Here is a 6,499-nt window from a genome sequence, read left to right on the forward strand (position 1 = left end):
TGGAGCTGACGCTCGCTGGCGGCTGCCGCCTGCCGTTTGCCGATCGTCCGAGGCGGCCGAGGTTTTTGGACGGGGGCGGCAGAGTTTTCGATCACAGTGGTACTGCTGTCCCCCACGGTGGTACACAGCCCTACACGAACGAGCGGAACGCCGGCCCCCTCACCGCGGCCCCCGCACCCTCGAGGCGGCCTTCGCCCGCGAGGCGGGTCCCGGAGGCGGCGGCAGCTGCACTCGTCTGAGGTTGAGGTTTTGGAGGTCGGTTAGATCTGCAGATGGGAGAAAAAAAGTCCATTCAGCCCCCTCCTCTCTCTCTCTCTCTCTCGAGACGATCGCACAGGAGCAGGACGAGGCCATTCAGCCCCTCGAGACTGTTACACAGGAACAGGACGAGGCCATTCAGCCCCTCGAGTATGTTACACAGGAGCAGAATGAGGCCATTCAGCCCCTCGAGTATGTTACACAGGAACAGGACGAGGCCATTCAGCCCCTCGAGTATGTTACACAGGAACAGAATGAGGCCATTCAGCCCCTCGAGTATGTTACACAGGAACAGAATGAGGCCATTCAGCCCCTCGAGTATGTTACACAGGAACAGAATGAGGCCATTCAGCCCCTCGAGTATGTTACACAGGAACAGAATGAGGCCATTCAGCCCCTCGAGTATGTTACACAGGAACAGAATGAGGCCATTCAGCCCCCTCTCGAGACTATCACACAGGAACAGAATGAGGCCATTCAGCCACTCGAGACTGTTACACAGGAACAGGAGGAGGCCATTCAGCCCCCTCTCGAGACAATCACACACTAACAGAATGAGGCCATTCAGCCCCTCGACACTGTTACACAGGAACAGAATGAGGCCATTCAGCCCCCTCTCGAGACTATCACACAGGAACAGAATGAGGCCATTCAGCCACTCGAGACTGTTACACAGGAACAGGAGGAGGCCATTCAGCCCCTCTCGAGACTATCACACAGGAACAGAATGAGGCCATTCAGCCCCCTCTCGAGACTGTTACACAGGAACAGGAGGAGGCCCATTCAGCCCCCTCTCGAGACTATCACACAGGAACAGAATGAGGCCATTCAGCCCCTCTCAAGACTGTTACACAGGAACAGGAGGAGGCCATTCAGCCCCTCTTGAGATTTTCACACACGAACAGAATGAGGCCATTCAGCCCCTCGAGACTATCACACAGGAACAGAATGAGGCCATTCAGCCCCTCGAGAATGTTACACAGGAACAGAATGAGGCCATTCAGCCCCTCGAGAATGTTACACAGGAACAGAATGAGGCCATTCAGCCCCTCTCTCTCGAGACTGTCAGACAGGAACTGGAGGAGGCCATTCAGCCCCCTTCTCGATACTGTTACACAGGAACAGGAGGAGGCCATTCAGCCCCCTTCTCGATACTGTTACACAGGAACAGGAGGAGGCCATTCAGCCCCCTTCTTGATACTGTTACACGGGAACAGGAGGAGGCCCATTCAGCCCCTCTCGAGACTATCACACACAAACAGAATGAGGCCATTCAGCCCCCCTCTCGAGACTATCACACAGGAACAGAATGAGGCCATTCAGCCCCTCTCGAGACTGTTACACAGGAACAGGAGGAGGCCCATTCAGCCCCTCTCGAGACGATCACACAGGAACAGAATGAGGCCATTCAGCCCCTCTCAAGACTGTTACACAGGAACAGGAGGAGGCCATTCAGCCCCTCTTGAGATTTTCACACACGAACAGAATGAGGCCATTCAGCCCCTCGAGACTGTCACACAGGAACAGAATGAGGCCATTCAGCCCCTCGAGAATGTTACACAGGAACAGAATGAGGCCATTCAGCCCCTCGAGAATGTTACACAGGAACAGAATGAGGCCATTCAGCCCCTCTCTCTCGAGACTGTCAGACAGGAACTGGAGGAGGCCATTCAGCCCCCTTCTCGATACTGTTACACAGGAACAGGAGGAGGCCATTCAGCCCCCTTCTCGATACTGTTACACAGGAACAGGAGGAGGCCCATTCAGCCCCTCTCGAGACTATCACACACAAACAGAATGAGGCCATTCAGCCCCCCTCTCGAGACTATCACACAGGAACAGAATGAGGCCATTCAGCCCCTCTCGAGACTGTTACACAGGAACAGGACTAGGCCCATTCAGCCCCTCTCGAGACGATCGCACAGGAACAGAATGAGGCCATTCAGCCCCTCGAGACTGTTACACAGGAACAGAATGAGGCCATTCAGCCCCTCGAGACTGTCACACAGGAACAGAATGAGGCCATTCAGCCCCTCGAGACTGTTACACAGGAACAGGAGGAGGCCATTCAGCCCCTCTCGAGACTGTTACACACGAACAGAATGAGGTCATTCAGCCCCTCTCGAGACTATCACACACGAACAGAATGAGGCCATTCAGCCCCGTTTCGAGACTGTTACACAGGAACAGAATGAGGCCATTCAGCCCCTCTCGAGACTATCACACAGGAACAGAATGAGGCCATTCAGCCCCCTCTCAAGACTATCACACAGGAACAGAATGAGGCCATTCAGCCCCTCGAGACTGTTACACAGGAACAGAATGAGGCCATTCAGCCCCTCGAGACTGTCACACAGGAACAGAATGAGGCCAATCAGCCCCTCGAGTCTGTTACACAGGAACAGGAGGAGGCCATTCTGCCCCTCTCGAAACTGTTACACAGGAACAGAATGAGGCCATTCAGCCCCTCGAGACTGTTACACAGGAACAGAATGAGGCCATTCAGCCCCTCGAGACTGTTACACAGGAACAGGAGGAGGCCATTCAGCCCCTCTCGAGCCTGTTACACAGGAACAGGAGGAGGCCATTCAGCCTCCTCTCGAGACTATCACACTGGAACAGAATGAGGCCATTCAGCCCCCTCTCAAGACTATCACACAGGAACAGAATGAGGCCATTCAGCCCCTCAAGACTGTTACACAGGAACAGAATGAGGCCATTCAGCCCCTCGAGACTGTCACACAGGAACAGAATGAGGCCATTCAGCCCCTCTCGAGCCTGTTACACAGGAACAGAATGAGGCCATTCAGCCCCTCGAGACTGTTACACAGGTACAGAATGAGGCCATTCAGCGCCTCTCGAGACTGTTACACAGGAACAGAATGAGGCCATTCAGCCCCTCGAGACTGTTACACAGGAACAGGAGGAGGCCATTCAGCCCCTCGAGACTGTTACACAGGAACAGAATGAGGCCATTCAGCCCCTCTCGAGCCTGTTACACAGGAACAGGAGGAGGCCATTCAGCCCCTCGAGCCTGTTACACAGGAACAGAAGGAGGCCATTCAGCCCCTCGAGACTGTTACACAGGAACAGGAGGAGGCCCATTCAGCCCCTCGAGACTATCACACAGAAACAGAATGAGGCCATTCAGCCCCTCGAGAATGTTACACAGAAACAGAATGAGCCATTCAGCCCCTCTTGAGCCTGTTACACAGGTACAGAATGAGGCCATTCAGCCACTCGAGACTGTCACACAGGAACAGAATGAGGCCATTCAGCCCCTCTCGAGGCTGTTACACAGGAACAGAATGAGGCCATTCAGCCGCTCTCGAGCCTGTTACACAGGAACAGAATGAGGCCATTCAGCCCCTCTCGAGGCTGTTACACAGCAACAGAATGAGGCCATTCAGCCCCTCGAGCCTGTCACACAGGAACAGAATGAGGCCATTCAGCCCCTCTCGAGACTATCACACACAAACAGAATGAGGCCATTCAGCCCCCTCTCGAGACTATCACACAGGAACAGAATGAGGCCATTCAGCCCCTCTCGAGACTGTTACACAGGAACAGGAGGAGGCCCATTCAGCCCCTCGAGCCTGTCACACAGGAACAGAATGAGGCCATTCAGCCCCTCTCGAGACTATCACACACAAACAGAATGAGGCCATTCAGCCCCCTCTCGAGACTATTACACAGGAACAGAATGAGGCCATTCAGCCCCTCTCGAGACGGTTACACAGGAACAGGAGGAGGCCCATTCAGCCCCTCTCGAGACTGTTACACAGGAACAGAATGAGGCCAATCAGCCCCTCGAGACTATCACACAGGAACAGAATGAGGCCATTCAGCCCCTCTCGAGACGGTTACACAGGAACAGAATGAGGCCCATTCAGCCCCTCTCGAGACGATCACACACTAACAGAATGAGGCCATTCAGCCCCTCTCGAGCCTGTTACACAGGAACAGAATGAGGCCATTCAGCCTCTCGAGCCTGTTACTATAGGAACAGGAGGAGGCCCATTCAGCCCCTCGAGACTATCACACAGGAACAGAAAGAGGCCATTCAGCCCCTCGAGGTTGTAACACAGGAACAGGAGGAGGCCATTCAGCCCCTCGAGAATGTTACACAGAAACAGAATGAGGCCATTCAGCCCCTCTCGAGCCTGTTACACAGGAACAGAATGAGGCCATTCAGCCCCTCTCGAGCCTGTTACACAGGAACAGAATGAGGCCATTCAGCCCCTCTCGAGCCTGTTACACAGGAACAGAATGAGGCCATTCAGCCCCTCTCGAGCCTGTTACACAGGAACAGGAGTAGGCCCATTCAGCCCCTCTCGAGCCTGTTACACAGGAACAGGAGGAGGCCCATTCAGCCCCCTCTCAAGACTATCACACAGGAACAGAATGAGGCCATTCAGCCCCCTCTCGAGACTATCACACAGGAACAGGACTAGGCCCATTCATCCCCACTCGCGTCTGCCTCCCTCCCCTCCTTCCTTCCTCCCTTACTCTCTTCACCGGAGAGACTGGGGTCGACCTCCTCAGAGCAGAGAAGGTTAAGGGGGGGTGAATTTGATCGAAGGGGTTCACAATCACGAGGGGGTTTCGACAGAGTAAATTAAGGAGGGACTGTTTCCCAGTGGGGCAGGAGGGTCGGTCACCAGAGGACGGGGATTTAAGATAATCGGGGAAAAGAGCCAGAGGAGGGAGGGAGACGAGGAGGAATCTATCTTAGGCGGGGAGTTGTTACGATTTGCTCCGCGCTGCCCGAAAGGGAGGCGGGAGATGACACAACCGCAACTTTCAAACGGGGAGTCGGATAAATATTTGAAGGGGAAAAATTTGCAGGGAGTGGGGCCGATTGGGCAGCTCGTCCGACGAGCCAGCAAGGACACGAGGGGCCGAACGGCCCACCCCGGGATCTCGGGGATTTGTCCTCCGAAACGGAGCGCGCGGATAATTTGCCGCCAGCGCGGGAATTTGCTCTCGGAGCGTGGCGGGCTCCGCGAGACGTCCCAGCTGCCTTGACTGCACTGCGTCAAGATGTTATCATTTTAGCCGAGTTGCTCCCCACACGCACACACCTGTCCCTGAACTAAAAGACCGAGAGACAGAGAGAGAGAGAGAGAGAGAGAGTTTTGTTGCGCACGCTTTGGAAACATCGTCTGTCGAGTTGGAAAGGCAGCAGGAAGGGACGGTTGAATGAACGCAATTTGGAAAGAAGGACCAAGGAGCCAGCTCACCAAAGTAAGTCCATTTCGCATCACCCTTTGCAAACATTGCGTAAAGTACAACTCCAATGTTGCTCTCAAGTGTACCCAGGTTCGGTAATTCGTTCGTGGGATGCGGGCGTCGCTGGCCAGGCCGGCATTTATTGCCCATCCCTCATTGCCCCTTGAGAAGGTGGTGGTGAGCCGCCTTCTTGAACCGCTGCAGTCCATGTGGTGAAGGTTCTCCCACAGTGCCGTTGGGAAGGGAGTCCCAGGGTTTTGACCCAGCGACGATGAAGGAACGGCCGATATATTTCCAAGTCGGGATGGTGTGTGACTCGGAGGGGAACGTGCGGGTGGGGGTTGTCCCCATGTGCCCGCTGCCCTGGTCCTTCTAGGTGGGAGAGGTCGCGGGTTTGGGAGGTGCTGTCGAAGAAGCCTTGGCGAGTTGCTGCAGTGCATCCTGTGGATGGTCCACACTGCGGCCGCGGTGCGCCGGTGGTGAAGGGAGTGAATGTTTAGGGTGCCAATCAAGCGGGGCTGCTTTGCCCTGGATGGTGTCGAGCTTCTCGAGTGTTGTTGGAGCTGCACTCATCCAGGCAAGTGGAGAGTATTCCATCACACTCCTGACTTGTGCCTTGTAGATGGTGGAAAGGCTTTGGGGAGTCAGGAGGTGAGTCACTCGCCGCAGAATACCCAGCCTCTGACCTGCTATACCTTGGTTAGACCACACTTGGATCACAATGCACAGTTCTGGTCTCCATATACCTTGGTTAGACCACACTTGGATCACAATGCACAGTTCTGGTCTCCATATACCTTGGTTAGACCACACTTGGATCACAATGCACAGTTCTGGTCTCCATATACCTTGGTTAGACCATACTTGGAGCACTGTGCACAGTTCTGGTCTCCATATATCTTGGTTAGACCACACTTGGAGCACTGTGCACAGTTCTGGTCTCCATATACCTGGGTTAGACCACACTCGGAGCACTGTGCACAGTTCTGGTCTCCATATACCTGGGTTA

This window comes from Heptranchias perlo, unplaced genomic scaffold, assembly GCF_035084215.1.
Source record: "Heptranchias perlo isolate sHepPer1 unplaced genomic scaffold, sHepPer1.hap1 HAP1_SCAFFOLD_1041, whole genome shotgun sequence".
Lineage (NCBI taxonomy): Eukaryota > Metazoa > Chordata > Chondrichthyes > Hexanchiformes > Hexanchidae > Heptranchias > Heptranchias perlo.